General features: G+C 43.3%; 1 protein-coding gene and 1 pseudogene across 15 annotated transcripts in view; both read left to right on the top strand.

Annotated features, from left to right (window-relative positions):
- The window catches only part of DAB1 (DAB adaptor protein 1), a 1,153,213-nt gene that overhangs the window by 448,006 nt on the left and 689,235 nt on the right, over nt 1-15,972 (top strand). The window lies entirely within an intron of this gene.
- LOC121027207 (phenylalanine--tRNA ligase beta subunit-like) lies at nt 4,238-5,559 on the top strand (annotated as a pseudogene).

The raw sequence follows: 15,972 nt of genomic DNA, 5'->3' as shown, positions 1-15,972 counted from the left end.
AAAGAAAGAAAGAAAGAAAGAAAGAAAGAAAGAAAGAAAGAAAGAAAGAAAGAAAGAAAGAAAGAAGGAAGGAAAGAAAGAAAGAAGAAATTAAAAGAATCACAGAGAAGAGTCACAATCCAGGCCCTCACCAACTATGCCCCCTTTTCTGGATAAAAGGAGGAAACAAGACTGGTTTCCTGCAACTATTTCTTGGGCCACTTTCCCTCAGCCCCTGGCCCTGCTCCGGCTGGACAAAGCCTGTACAGGGAGGTAGGGAGAATGGTGTTTGTGTTCATCAGTGTACATTTCTTGAAACTGGCCACCAGTGAACAATCAAATCACCTTGGAATATTCTTAAGCTTCCTACATGTTTGATTAGTTTTTCCCAGTAGGAAATGAAATAAAAGAGGCAATTATTAAGAGAGCTTGCTCTCTGCGTGGCCTAAGACTGGCTCCTGGAGTAACAGTGCTCTTCAGAGCAGACAGGAAAGTCAGAGTCATTCCAGGTGTTTAACGGAAAGGCTGGAACTGGATGTGTGTGGTCTTCATAGTGGATGGGAGTAGAGGAGGGCGGGAGAATCTGAGGTCTCTTTTTGGCTGATCCACAGACTGATTGATACTCTTGGCTCAATTTTCCTCTTTGTAAAAGAAGATTATCCATGTGTAAGATTCTTCCATGTCTTCATTCTCTTAGTAGCCCACAGAGCACGGCCCTCTGCTAGGTGTCCAGCATGTAAGAGTAAGATATAAGTAAGATTCAGCTCTCTAGAGGAATTCCTGCTGAAAATGGGGTGAGCCAACATAAAGGCTGAGGGTGGGTGAAGGTCACTGTGGGCCTAGATAATGGGCCAAGTCATCATGGAAGAGGCAGGGAACTGCATGGGAATGTGAAAAGGAGAAGCCTGGCTGATGGTGTGGCCAAAGAGCAATTTTGGGGGAGAAGAGAAATATCTAAGGAAGACCTTTCATGTTTGGGCATGATATGTGATATAAGACCTCTCTTCCAAGACCCCTATTAAATATTAAGTAAAATTTATACTGCTCATTAATATTTGGTGAAGTGGATCATCTTTGGAAAGAAAGAAAAGAAGTACTGAGACCTGCTTCATGGTTTATGTGGGACACAGGAGACAAGACACAGGAAGAAAGTAAGCTGATATTTAAATATATAAATAAATAAATACATAGATATTTACATATGTGCATATATATATACACACATATCTCTGTAACTAATCATATAGATCACATATACATGTGTATGTACACTATCTATGTATATGTGAATATATGGTATATATGTACCTCTTCCTAAAAAAAACTTCTCAGAGAACAAAAAGCAATGTTATCTGGATAACATGTTCTTAGTGAATGAACGTGAGCTAACACTTAAATACTTACTATGTACCACGTCCTTTTCTAGGTACCTTAAATGTAATATGTCTCCTTCAATCCTTACAATAACTTCATCAGTTAGGTACTACAATTATCATCCTTTTGCAGAGGAAGGAGGAATCTGAGAAACAGAGAAGTTCAGTTATTTGCCCAAGGACACATAGCAAGTAAGAAATAAAGCTGAGCTTTGGATCCAGGCAGCCTGGATCTAGGACCTCAACTCTTAACTTCAGTGCCCTTAAATTACATAAGATGTGATTCACTTATAATAGTTTTTGAATCCTTTAGGGAGCCTTGAGTACTGATGGAAGAATCAAGGCAGCTTTGATTCTCAAGTGGTCAAGTGTGGGGAACAGAAACTCCCTCTCTTCTTGGTGGCTTTAAGTGCATTGCTCCCTGAATTCGATTGTAGATCCTTAGACAAGATTTGCTAATTTGGTTCTTTTATTCAGTAACTATTTACTGAGTAGCCACTATGTGCCACAAATCCTTTGATGTTGTAGAAAAAGAATAGTAAAAAAAATTATAATAAGCAAAATCCCGGGGCGCCTGGGTGGCTCAGTCAGTTGAGCATCCGACTTCGTCTCAGGTCATGATCTCACAGTGCGTGGGTTTGAGCCCTGTGTCAGGCTCTGTGCTGACAGCTCAGAGCCTGGAGCCTGCTTTGGATTCTGTGTCTCCCTCTCCCTCTGCCCTCCCCCCCGCTCAAAGATAAATAAACATTAAAAAAAATGTTTTAAATAAGCAAAATCCCAGTTGTTATAGAGTTTACATAAAGACAACAGAAGAGCATTTTGATGGTTTGTAGAATCGTGATAACTGCCATAGAGATAAGGGGTGCATGAGAGTGCAGAGGAGGGAGGGGAGCTGCTATAAAATATAGGTGGTCCAGGGAAGACTTGTTGACATGGTGACTTTTGAGCAGAGACCTGAGGGAAATGAAGGATCAAGCCTGCAGTATCTGGAAGAAGAACACTGCAGGCAGAGGAAATGGCAAGTGGAAAAGCCTTGAGGTTCAGTTGAATTTAACACGTGTGAGGAGGAGGTGGAGACCAGTACATCCGGAGTAGGCTGAGCTAGAATCAGAGGGGTAAAATGGCAGGTGAGAAGTTGAACGAAGACTTTGGTTTTTCACTCTGGGATAAGTAACCACAGGAGTGCAGAGGCATGAAGCCATGGTTTTGTTTTTGCTTTTGTTTTTTGTTTTGTTTTGTTGTCTGCCTTGTCTCTTAAAAAGCTAATGATAAAGGGCAAGAGTGGACACAAATTATTGTTGCAAAAATTCAGGCAAGAGATGATGGGAGTAGTGTGGGAGGTGGTCAAAAGTGGTTGGGTTACATTCTGAAGGTAGAGTTAATCACATTTGGAAGTTTTCACCCCGTAGGTGATATGTATAGATGATAAAACTGGCTAAGATCACTTCTGGAGGAAGTCTTGGTAGAGAAGGAAAAGTATTCATGGATGGAAGCCTGGGCAGCTCTGACCTTGAGAGATTGAAGAGACAGGAGGGATCAACAAATGAGAACAAGAAGGAGTAGCCAGGGAAGAAAGGAACACTAAGGAGAGGAGCATGCTGGAAATCACGTAAAGAGTGTGCTTCACGGAGGAGGGTGACCAACTGTGCTGCATGATGCTCACAGTCGATAAAGACCGAGAACAGAGTGGTGGGTTAACAAAATGGAGGTCACTGGTGACCTTGACGAAAGCTGCTCCTGACTGGAGTAGGTTTAAGAGAAAATTGAGTTACCCCTGGACATGTTTTCACATGAGACTTTGATCTGAGTGAAAACGGAATCTGCTTTCACACTCCTCAGAGGCCTGAGTCTTGTCCTGACAAAACCAAGGCTCAGAGGCCCAGGGCTTTAGAAATAGCAAATAAGAAAGTGAAACCTTTGAACTTGGAAATAGTATTAAAGTTGTCATCGAGGACTTGAAATGTTGCAGTCACACATCTTGCTCCAGGAAACAAAATGGACCAGTTGTTGGATTTATTCTGGTCCTCTGCCTAAGACAACAGCTAAAGAATCTCCTTTATGTATTTATCCAGGGACTTTGTCCTCACATCCTCCCTTGACAATAAAATGTAGTGTCCTCCAGAGTCTGGACTCCCTGGGAAAAAAAAAAAATAATAATTGTATCTCTCTGTCTCTCTCTCTCTCTGATGAAAATTTCTTCATCATAATTCATAGTTGGTGGAGCATGCTCTAAATGCCGGGTGTGGGTAGTGTGAGTGTTGAGTCTGGACATAGGGAAATGAATTCAATACTCTCTCACTAGTTTGTTGTGCAGAAATAATTATACCATTATATCCTTGTGTGCCTCAGCATCTCCATTTAGTTTGGCAGGATAACTTCCAAATTCCCTTGAGTCTTACGTTCTCTGATCCATTCTAAAATTCATTTATGTTTTCCAAGTTGCTAATTTATCTCAGCCTTCCCTTATTTATATTAATCACACTTCCCCTTTGCAAGAGGAATAGGGACATTTTCCATCCAGTCATCTTTATGAATCTTGTATCCGTTTGGGTACCTATAAATTGTGGAGAGCAGCATTCAATTTTGATTTCTCAGAAACTCAAGACTGGGCAGCTGAGACCTGGGGTCCTGGCCCCTCTGGTTGTTTGCTTTGACTCTTAGTGCTGGTGTCAGTGAATTCCCAGCTACCTTTGGCTGGCTTTGTGTACTTGGTCAATGTAATTAACCTCTCTGTGCTTTGGCTTTTCAACTGAAAGAGGAATATCACTATCACATGTGTTGAGAAAACCTATGTGATAGTCCTTGGGATTTACCTGAGAGTAGCAACCATTAGTTAACTCTTTACTTACCTGATAGATAACTGCCAATTGTAGCTATATGGCCATATCTACTCTAGTCAGAGTTTGCTATGCAAAAATAGCAAGAGAGGTTCTCTCAACTCAGGACTTGATGGAAATAACAAAGAAGTTAAATGAAAATCAAACACATGATCAAGAATGAAAGTCCTCCTTAAATGTTATTTATATATATCTTTGGAAATAAACCACTATACCCAGTTGTCCATGATAGCAATGGTGCTGTCATTTTAAGGCCTATCATCAATGAAAATAACTCCAAATTAACCATAAATACTAGAATGGATTCCCTGAATGCACGGGAACTGACTTTACTAAGGCAAAAATAGTTCTTGCTGTCATTGTCACCATGTTCAGTGAATATTATGAGAATCAATTCACGATTGAATCAGCTGAGGTGGTTTTTCCTAATGGAAAATCACATACCTTTCCAGAACTGACTTAATGAAAGGAGGTGGTGATATCTGATCCAATTAACAAATAAGTTGGAACCAGAGCAATTCCAGAAAATCTTGCGAAACTTCTGACTAGGATGGATTTAAAGTCAGAAGTCATAGGTTATGGGAATTGGATTGAGATTGAAATCTCTCCAGCCAGAGCTGACATTATCCATGCATGTGATATTGTAAAAGATGGAGCTATTGCTTACGGATATAGCAACATTCAGGTGGCTCTCCCAGAAACATACACTGTAACTAATCAGTTTCCTCTTAACAAGCTCAGAGGACTTCTAAGACATGACAGGGTAGCTGCTGGATTCACTGAAGACTCGGCTTTCATCTGTGCCCCCAAGGAGGTATTGCTGATAAATCTGGTTTCGACATCTCTGCAACAAAGGCGGTTCATATAAGTGATTCTACAGCCATTTAATTTCAGATGGTACACATTGCCCTTCTTCCTGGCCTCCTAAAGACCATAGCCACAAATTATGTGATGCCCCTTCCTCTAAAACAAATCTCTGACACTGTAGTGAAAAATGCTAGCAGAGACGTAGGTGAAAGGAACTACAGGCATCTCTGTGCTATTTATTACAGTAAGAATCCTTGGTTTGAAATAATCCGTGGGTTTCTGGACAGAATTATACAGCTGCTTCATGTGCCTCCTGGTGAAAAGAAGGGGGATGGTGTGATCACAGCATCAGAAGGCCCTTCCTTCTGGGGCATGCATCGAGATGCTTGCCAGCGATCAAAGCATCAGGAAGCTTAGGGTCAGTCCTTCATCCTGATGTCATCACCAAATTTGAGCTAACCTTGTCCTGCTCCTCCCTGGAAATCAGTATTGGGCCCTTTTTGTGAAGAGGGGTCTCTGTTGGGTGATTCTCTCCATGAGGCTTCCCTTCTCCTCCCCTGATGCCCTTTATTTGTCCCCACAGGGGACATCCATTTGTGCTTTAATGTTTAATTAAGTGGAACGCAGTGAAAAGAAAAAGAATGAAAGCCCTCCTAAAAGTGTCTACAAGCCTGCATGCTGTACAGTGGGTTTTGACATCAGCTTCCAGTTTGCCCTCACTTTGGCCCTACGATCAGGGGAGCCATTTCCCTTTTGGTGGGTCTACAACTCTCCTCCAGATTCTGCTGGCTGCCTTTCCCTTTGTCTCATGCCATTTCTTTCCAGTGTGTGCACTGACACTGGTTTCTTCCTTTGGGCTCTTAGTACAAGGGTCAGTGAAGCCCCAGCCTTTGTAGAAGCAAACATTTAAAACCTACTTAAAAAACTTTTTTTAATGATTATTACTTTTCTTTTTGAGAGAGAGAGAGAGACAGAGCGTGAGCAGGGGAGGGGCAGCGGGAGAGGGAGACCCAAAATCTGATGCAGGCTTCAGGCTCCAAGCTGTCAGCACAGAGCCTGATACAGGGCTTGAACGCATCAACCATGAGATCATGACCTGAGCTGAAGTTGGATGCTTGACCAACTGAGCCACCCAGGGGACCCTAAAACCTCCACTAAGGACTGAGATTACCACTGCATGGCTAGAGAGGCTATAGCAACGTGTCTGCAAACTTCCTGGCTGCGTTCAAAGTGCTTCTTATGACACCCTCCATTCTCTAGTCTCTGTCACACGCCTCTAAAGGGAAGAGGCATTTTAAACTCCTCTGAGGAAAAGAATTCAATCATTCAGTTCTATTTGGGGTTTCGGACACTGAACGCAAATAAGGATTATGTGATACAACCTGGATAATGTCATTATCCATTGTTATCCATTGTTATCCATTGTTTCCTTTGCTCCTTGGACTACCAGGGGGCGAGACTAGTGGAGTGGGTGATGGTACCCACTTACACCCTTCTATCGTCTCCTCTTCTATAGGGTGAGCCCTTTAAGGAAGGGATGCTGCCTTGCACTTCTCCGTATCTGATGTCTAGCTCAAGGCCTGGCCCCAGCAAGGAACAGAGTCGATAGCTGTTGGAATGAATTGCTGCAGGGAACCCACCGTCCTTGCTTTGGGGTATAGTACTAGGCGTCATAGCATCGTGGAGTCAAAGATAAAGGACTTCTCTTCTGGTGGTCCAGGAACAGAGATGGGACAGTGTGCCACGAACTCAGCTCTGGGAAATCCCAGAGAAGGTCATAGTTTTCCAAAGATTTACAGGCTGAGGAGGAATTCCCCACTCTGAAAGCAGTGCTTCCAAAATCCTGGTGCACAGATTGATGCTGGCCACCAGTGAGATGAAAATGGACAAAATAGTCTTTTTTTTTTTTTTAAGTTCATTTTTCATTTTGAGAGAGAGTGAGTGAGTGAGCAGGGGAGGGGTGAGAGAAAAGGAGAGAGAGAGAGAGAGAGAGAGAGAGAGAGAGAGAGAGAGAGAATCCCAAGCACGCTCCACGCTGCCAGCTTGGTGCCCATCATGGGTCTTGAACCCACAAACCGTGAGCTTATGACCTGAGCCAAAATCAAGAGTTGGATGCTTCGCTAACTGAGCCACCCAGGTGCCCGGTGTAGTCATTTGTTTAAAAAAAAAAACAAAGCTGAATTGGTTTTTTAATCTGAGCTTATGGCCTTCCTGAAATGTTTTCTCATTTAGTGTAGTCCTGCTACACTAAGATAACCTTTTCAAAATTGTAGTGATGGTAAATGGCAAACGTTTTAACTTAATATATTCTGTTAGGGGAAGATTACCCTTACATTACGTTACTGCCCAGTTTAATTTCATTTTGTTTTGGCTTGACATTTTTTGGCCCCATGTATTCTCTCTAAGGAGCGCTGTTAGGCCTGTGGTTTCTAACAAGCCACGGACCATTTTGAGAATCTGAACTAAAGTTTTTGACCCTTTCTCCACAGAAACCTGTTTATGTGCACACACACACACAAACTTTTGCAGGTAATTTTGGAAGGTTCACGGGCCTTTTTAAGACCAACTGTGAGGGGCGCCTGGGTGGCGCAGTCGGTTGAGCGTCCGACTTCGGCCGGGTCACGATCTCGCGGTCCGGGGGTTCGAGCCCCGCGTCGGGCTCTGGGCGGACGGCTCGGAGCCTGGAGCCTGTTTCCGATTCTGTGTCTCCCTCTCTCTCTCTGCCCCTCCCCCGTTCATGCTCTGTCTCTCTCTGTCCCAAAAATAAATAAACGTTGAAAAAAAAAATTTAAAAAAAAAAAAAAAAAAAAAAAAAAAGACCAACTGTGAGCTTCTGAAGAATCCAGAAAATCCAGTTAGGAATTCCTGGACAAGAAGGAGTGACAGTCCACTGTTGTGAGAAAAATTACCTTTCCCCGTTCGTTTGCTTTTTAATGAAATATTTCATGTAAATAAGAAGTTTTCCCTCATTGCCCTCTGGGGCCAGTAAAAGTCCAAGGAAGCATTGAGATCAGGGAGTTAACAAATATTTTGCAAAAGCAAATGGCGTGCTAAGGGAGCTGCTACCCAGCATTTGAACCAGCATTCTGTGGTCTCGGTGGGTATGGGAACCCCCTCCTCCCTTTGGCATTTTTTGCTGAGCATGCATTGCAACCCGTCACCACTGACAGGGCTCTGTGCATCTCCCAGGATGTCTGGAGGAGTCTTTTTGAAGGCATTTCAGCCATCTGTTAGGGTTTCCTGCTCTCAAGGGTGCTTTGATGCCATGAGGAGATGTGACATGACATTTGGAATCTGGGCCCATGCATCACAATGCCAAGGGCAGGGACAGCCGCAGGGTGACTGACTCTGGCCCATTGTGCAGGGATGAGCATGTCAATCAAATACATCTGGCTGGGTAGTCATATTGGCAGCTGGGCTGCTCAAATTTAAAGGGGAGAGGAAAATGAAAGGTCGCAGAAAACTTCAGAAGAGAAGGACAACCCCCTTCGTCTGAGAAAGCTCATCTTCCTCTGAGAAAGCCTTGGGGTGGACGTGGAGACCACAGCTGGAGCAGTGAAGTCAACATTGATCACAGGATCTCAGAACCATAAAGATGGCCAAATCCAGAATTTCCCAAACCTCAGTTATTCCAGCCCCTAGCCATGATTTTTTGCTCTCTGTATGTCACCAATAATTCATATTTGCTTTAAATAGGCTCACATTTTTATTTAAAAACATGTATTTTTAAAGAAAATTTATAGAACTAACTAAAATCTGGCATTACTTGCTATAAATATACTGTAGTCAAAAATAAATGAAATGAAAACGGAGCACTCTTTGGAAATTCTAGCTCAACGCTTTGGTCTGCTAGCTCATTATTAAAAGGGGAAGTCAGCAAAGATTTTGGGCTTGTTATAGGAACTTACTCAGACTTTATCCTTGATGTAGCTGGCCAGATTGAAAGCAAATTCAAAAGTGAATCGTCATCACTTTATGTGCTCAAAATTTGTTAATACCACATCTAAGAATTTACTAAAATTTATGTGCTAACTAAATTGATTTTACGTGCTACTGGAGGGCTGGATTTCACTCTGCAGGACACATGGATCTGATCCAAGCTTTTTACAGAGGTGAGGACACCCGGAGGATGGAAAGGACTTGTCCAAGGTAACCATGGTTCTATATCTGTCCTGGTACCTATATACTGTTTAGCCAGGTAATTTTGCAGCTTCTGCCAGAGGCAGGTTGTACCTGCCTACACCTTGGCTTTGGACTCAGCCTTGTGACTTGTTTTGGCCAATGGGATGTAAGCAGATGCGACGCAGGCAGCGGCTTCAAATTGGATCATAGAGCTGGGCTTCCTTTCTTGCACTTGACCATGAAGAGGACACACCACAGTCAGCCTGTCAGTCTGAGAATGATAGACTTGTGCAGGCCTGGATTCTGTCCGTGCAAAGATTCAGTATTGGACTCCCAGTCGCTCGTTCCCCTTTTTGGTGCAGTACGTGGGGCGTGTATGTGTGTGTGTGTGTATGCACGCATGTTTGTGGATGTGAATATGTATGTAGGAGACAGACAGACAGAGACAGAGAGAGGAGGGGGTGAAGAGAAAGGGAATGGAAACCTGGGCTGGGAAGATCAGTGTCCATATCTCCTCCATCTTCCATCTTCTCAGAGCCTAACACAAGCTCTCAAAAATGTAGATGGTTAATAGATGCTTTATCTTTTACTCAGGAACTTGTGAAATCCAGGAAGTATTTACCAAGAACTCTGTTACATACATGGGACTGTGCTACATATACCTGGGGATACAAAAGAAGTCATTTTTGTGTCGTAGGGGATTATGACGTGTTTCAGTGGCAAAGGCACACCTGCATGGTGTGAATAAACACCACTTCAGAGCTGTATTGTTCCTGTACAAAAGTGGCAAAGCACAGTGCTCCTCAAATATGGCAGCATCCTCTTCTGCCAGGCCTTGACCGTGCTGCTCCCTCAGCCTACAGTGCAATTCTGAAACACCCCATGGAGAGGTTAGGTTCTCCACAAAGCTGTACTTCCTGTCTTCTTCCTTCCTCTCTTCTTTTCCATACAGGCATTTCTACTTCCTTTTGTTGTGGTGGTTCTTTCTGCCTTTGACCCGGAATATTCATAGGACTTGCATACCTTTCAATGAGTTGCTCTCCTGTCTAGTTGTTCTGCAACCTGGTACCGTCCTTCCCATTCCGCCCCCTCCTAGGAGTCCCGTGGAGTTGCCCGCAGTTCACATGTGGAGTCCATTTTACTCCATCTCCTCCCCCACCGCCGTGGCCAATGCCCTTGTCATGCCTCACCTGCCTGGTTTCTTGGTATCGCCTTTGCCCAGGCTGTTCCCCATAGGGTAGTTGGAATAACTTTGTAAACTGCTAATCTGATCATTTGATTCCCCTGCTAAAAAGTTCCCCAATGGCATCTCTTTGCAATTAGAAGAAACAAAACAAACAAAACAAAACAAATACCTACAGACTCATTACTGTGTCCTATAACACTCTGCCTGATGTGGATGCTATATAGATCCACTTTGCAAATCAAACTGAGGAGATATCACACAGGGAAAGTGGCACACCTTCTGACTCCCATGCCATCCATCGTTCTTCATGCCAAGTACGCAAACCACAGTCTTAGTTACCAGTTACTGAGCACGTACTCTAAGATGCACATAATTAAGCTCTTTATACATATTAACTTCTTTATTCCTCATAATTCTGTGAAGTAGGGACTATGTTCATCCCAGTTTTACAGATGAGGAAACTTAGGCACAGAGTGTTCAAGTAATTTCCTTACCACATAGCTTGAAAATGACAGAGCTAAGATCAGAACCCAGACATTATAGCTCCCTTACTGCTGTTGGGCCATGCAATAACCATAAGACTGACAAATATGGAAGGAATATCCTCAAACTGCTACCTGCTTTCCCATCCCCATCATTTTTCTGGCTAGCTCTCCGGCTATCCATATCTTTCTATAGCTCAGGATGGTATTGGTTCTCCATCCTCAAGAGATGGCTCAGTATAACAGCAACATCAACAAAAATTAGGAATCAACCGTTGAAAATTGATAATGTCTCCAAGGGCTGAGATGGTCTTCCTCCAAAGAGGTAATTATGGGAACCTAGTAAGAATGGAAGGCTTTTTGCAGAAAATAGAGTATGAGCAATCCTCACAGAAATGTCAAAAGGATATTGTGTTTTGCAAATGTTTATTGCAAACAGACAAAAGTAGGTTCAATTACTCGTCACAGCCTACACATTTCTCTCTGTGTTGGCCGGAAAACACTCAGGTGTTTTGTTTGGTTTGTTTAATATTCTCCAGGATGGCATGGCAGTATTTTTAGCTTTGAAATTTTGATTGTGAATTTCTGTGGCCTATTAAAAAAAATGCCCATGCAGCCTTGCAACATGAAAAAGAATGACAAAAGCTGGTGAACATGATTAATCCACTGGACTTCATGTATCATCTGTCCTTTGCTCCCTCCTTCCTCCATTCCCTGAGCTCTCTAAACATTTCATCTGTGATTCTGGGCACTTTGAAACCGGAATCTGTATTCAGCACATGTCCCCACATGATTAAATAAAAATAATAATCATCTTTTTCTGCTGTTGCCTCAGCAGGAAATAGTTTTTACCTCCACCTCCATTGCCAGTACCCCCAGTCTGGCTTGTTGGAGTGAGAAAAAACATCACAGGCTTTGGAGAAAACTGGATGTTAAATCTTAATAATAGGGGTGCCTGGGTGGCTCAGTCAGTTAAGCATCCAACTTAGGCTCAGGTCATGATGGGTTCGGGCCCTGCGTTGGGCTCTGTGCTGACAGCTCAGAGCCTGGAGCCTGCTTTGGATTCTGTGTCTCCTTCTCTCTTGCCCCTCCCCCACTCCCGTTCTGTCTCTCTCTCTGTCTCTCAAAACTAAACACTACAGGGGCGCCTGGGTGGCGCAGTCGGTTAAGCGTCCGACTTCAGCCAGGTCACGATCTCGCGGTCCGGGAGTTCGAGCCCCGCGTCGGGCTCTGGGCTGATGGCTCAGAGCCTGGAGCCTGTTTCCAATTCTGTGTCTCCCTCTCTCTCTGCCCCTCCCCCGTTCATGCTCTGTCTCTCTCTGTCGCAAAAATAAATAAACGTTGAAAAAAAAATTTTTTTTTTAAAAAAACTAAACACTACAAAATTTAAATCTTGATAATGGTGTGACTTTGTGCAAGTTTCTTGTCCTTGTTAAGTCACAGTCTCTTTTGATATCCACTGGGAATGATGATGGCTGCACCACAGGCCAGGTGGTGGTGATAGTTAAGTGAAATATATTTTATTTTATTTTTTTTTATTTTATTTTTTTTAATATGAAATTGACTGACAAGTTGGTTTCCATACAACACCCAGTGCTCATCCCAACAGGTGCCCTCCTCAATGCCCATCACCCACCCTTCCCTCCCTCCCACCCTCCATCAACCCTCAGTTTGTTCTCAATTTTTAAGAGTCTCTTAGGGGTGCCTGGGTGGCTCAGTCAGTTAAGTGTCTGACTTCGGCTCAGGTCGTGATCTCGTGGTTTGTGAGTTCAAGCCCCGTGTTGGGCTCTGTGCTGGCAGCTATAAGCCTGAAGCCTGCTTTGGATTCTGTGTCTCCCTCTCTGCCCCTCCCCTGCTCATGCTCTGTCTCTCTCTGTCTCAAAAATAAATAAAACATTAAAAATTTTTTTTTAAAAATTAAGTGAGATATATTTTAAATGTCTAGTGCCAAGTAATATTTAGCCATATTGGTTTGAATCCTTATTGTGTGCTGGCACTCTGCCTTTATTATTCATTTAATTTAACTTCATAAAGTAGGAATTATTATTCCTATTATACAGATAAAGAAACTGAGGCTCAAAGCGGTAAAATAACTTGCCTCTTACAGGTTGAACTGCGCCCCCCTCCTCAATAAAAGACATATTGAATCCTAACCCCTGGTAGCTTAGGATATGGTTTCATTTGGAAATAGAGTCTTTATAGAAGTAATCAAGTTTGAATGGTAATTAGGGTAGACCCTCATCCAATGTGACTGGTGTTCTTATGAAAAGGGGATATTTTGACATAGAGACAGACACTCCCGGAGGGAAGACAATGTGAAGACACAGAATGAGAAGAAAGCCATGAGACTGGAGTGATGCATCTGCAGGTCAAGGGGCACCAAAGATTGCTGGCAAATACAAAACACTAGTAAGGCAAGGAAGTATTCACCTCTAAGCTGTCAGAAAGAGCACAGCCCTGTTAATGCCTTGAGTTTAGACTTTTTAACCTCCAGATCTCTGAGATGAGATTTCTGTTGTTTTTGGCCACCCAGGTTTTGGTATTCTGTTATAGCAGCCCTGTAAACTAACAGGTTCCTTAAAGTCACGCTGTGAGTAAGCACCAACACCAGGATTCAGGTCCTGGTCTGACTTAAACCCGGGACTCACCCATTCCACTACCACTGTTTCTCAAACTGTGGTCCACGGACAAGCAGCATTGGCCTCACCTGGGAGCTTATTAGAAGTGCAGAATCTCAGGCCCCCAACCCCAACCTACTAAATCAGAATCTGAATCTTGACAAGATGCCAGGAAATTCTTAGGTACTTGAAAGTTTGAGAAGCACTGTAGACAACCTTCCACAGAAACCAACAAACATGAATTCCTTTCTCTTCCTTTCCCTAGGTCCCCCTTCGTGTGCAGGTGCAAGTGGGCCTTTCCCTTCCTAGTGTGTTCTCTTTCTGACCCATTTCCCACTCTACTCCGTAATCCCCCAAGGCTAAGTTTGTCCTTTACACATGGCAGGGAAACTGGGTGCAGTGAAAAGACCACGGGCTTTGGGAGCCCTATTGAACTTGTTTCAAAATCCTGCTTTACCACTCAGAGGGCAAGTTGCTTATCTTTTCTTTTTAATTAATTATTTATTTTGAGAAAGAGAGAGAGAAAAAGAGAATCCCAAGCAGTCTCTGTGCTGACAGAGCTGACAGCACAGGGCCTGATGCAGGTCTCAAACTAACGAACTGCAAGATCATGACCTGAGTCAGATGCTTAACCGACTGAGCCACCCAGGCACCCCCGTCTTCTCTGAGCTTCAACTTTTTCCTCTGTTCCTAGCGCCATTACCCTGGTGGAAGCCATTGTCATTATGTTCTGCCTGGACTACTGAAGTAGCCTTCTTGGTGGACTCCCCACCTCCCCAAGTCAATCTCAATCTGTTCTCCCCATTGCAACCTTAATGATCTCTCCAAACAGCAAATCTCCTTCTGTCATTTCCCGTGATTGCAAACCCCGTCCTGGCTGAAGTCTGAATTCCTGAACATGGCTCCCTGTCCTTTGCATCATGTGCCCATGTCTGCTTCTCCCCTCTCATATCTCCTGCCACTTCCCATGCCTACTTTATTATTTACCTTCTATGTGTCCTAACCTTCCTCTACATTCTCAAGCCAGCCATCACCTCTTCAGGGTCTTTGCCTACACCACACATCCCTCCCCTGAACTCCTATACTTTGCATGCCTTCTCTGTGCTTTTCTTCATCATGTCAACCAAGCGTTTTATTAACTGCAATGTTGATTTATCTACATTCCTCATTAGACCACATGAGCATGAGGGCAATGACCACGATGATATTTGTGATGCTTGTATTGCAGCTCCTAGCCCGGTGTTGGGATATAAGTCAGCCCTCAATATGTATTTGCTACACAGATCAAAGAAATTGGGAGATGCCTCAGTTTTTAGGCCAGCATTGTGCATTCTGTTGAAGAAACATTTATTTCTGAAACCCCACTGCTGTTTTACAGATTAGGTGCCAGTTGTAGAGTGAGTACAGGAACAGCCAGTGTGTTCTTTCTGAAGTTTCTTTGTTCTTTCCCGCTTGATTAAGCCTCCTAGATCCTACCTCGTTGAACAAAGCTAAAGTATTTACTCCTAATTGCTTTAAGTAAGGCCTGTGTGATCTAATCACTAATCAGATGCTTGCGTTTAAGAAAGAAAAAATGGCTAATTAACGAAAGCCAGTACCTCCAATATTAAGGATCAGAGCTCTCTATGTGGCAGCATGGTAAGGGAAGACACACAGTGAGGCTTGGAGAGTCTTTGGGGCTTCCTTGGATTTTTTAGGCCTCATTTCCAGAGAAGTTGAAACAACACACCCACACCTAACAGGAAGGAGACATTCTGAATGAATCCTAGGAAACTGTCCCCTCCTCCATGCGGTCAATAGTAAGAAATGCTGTGAGTTTGAAGTTAAAAGTTACATTTTGTATTGTGAGAAATACAAAATGAGAATGCATGAGCCAGTTGTGAAATTTGCACAGGAATAACAACAGCGGTTAAGTTTAGGAAAAACAGAAAATCTTATTCACACAGGATGGGCCAGTTTGGACCTTGAATATACCACATGTTCAATAAATTTTGTTGTTGTTGTTAAAGGTTTCTTTATTTTTGAGAGACAGAGAAAGAGGGAGACAGAGAGAGAGAGATCACAAATGGGGAGGGGCAGAGATAGAGAAAGGCACCAAGGATCCAAAGCCAGTTCTGTGCCGATAGCAGCGACCTTGATGGGAGCTCAAAATCAGGAACTGTGAGATCATCACCTGAGCCGAAGTGAGACGACACTCAACCGACTAAGCCGCCCAGGTGCCCCATGCTCAGTACATTTTTACTGAGTGAATTTCTTGTCACACACACACACACACACACACCTTTATTAAAAAGCATAAAAGAGGGGCGCCTGGGTGGCTCAGTCATTTAAGCATCCGACTTCGGCTCAGGTCATGATCTCGTAGTTCATGAGTTCAAACCCCACGTTCAAGCCTCCTTCGGATTCTGTGTCTCCCTCTCTCTCTGCCTCTCCCCCACTCATGCTCTGTCTCTCTCAAAAATAAATAAACATTTTAAAAAATGGGGGTCACTCTGCAGACCCTGCTCTTTGAAAGAAAGAAAAAGAAAGAAAGAAAGAAAGAAAGAAAGAAAGAAAGAAAGAAAGAAA

Source organism: Herpailurus yagouaroundi, unplaced genomic scaffold, assembly GCF_014898765.1.
Source record: "Herpailurus yagouaroundi ecotype Mexico unplaced genomic scaffold, PumYag 77, whole genome shotgun sequence".
NCBI lineage: Eukaryota > Metazoa > Chordata > Mammalia > Carnivora > Felidae > Herpailurus > Herpailurus yagouaroundi.
Note: the sequence above shows the minus strand (reverse complement) of the source record. Positions and strands in the feature narration are given on the sequence as shown.